Below are 316 nucleotides of genomic sequence, written 5' to 3' on the forward strand. Positions count from 1 at the left end.
TTCAGGGGGGCGGCCGGGAGGCCGTCCGACACGGGACCATCGTTCAGTGGAACGATAGAAGCCTTGGAGGCCGCGTCAGGTGGCGTAGGCGACGGGGAGGCCGCGTCAGGCGGCGTAGGCGACGAGGAGGCCGCGTCAGGCGGCGTAAGCGACGAGGAGGCCGCGACGAGGAGGCCGCGTCAGGCGGCGTAGAAACCTTGGAGGCCGCGTCAGGCGGCGTAGGCGACGAGGAGGCCGCGTCCGGCGGCGTAGAAACCTTGGAGGCCGCGTCCGGCAGCGTCCGGCGGCGTAGACGACTTGGAGGCCGCGTCCGGCG

This window comes from Nematolebias whitei, chromosome 9, assembly GCF_014905685.2.
Source record: "Nematolebias whitei isolate Nwh7 chromosome 9, NemWhi1, whole genome shotgun sequence".
Classification (NCBI taxonomy): domain Eukaryota; kingdom Metazoa; phylum Chordata; class Actinopteri; order Cyprinodontiformes; family Rivulidae; genus Nematolebias; species Nematolebias whitei.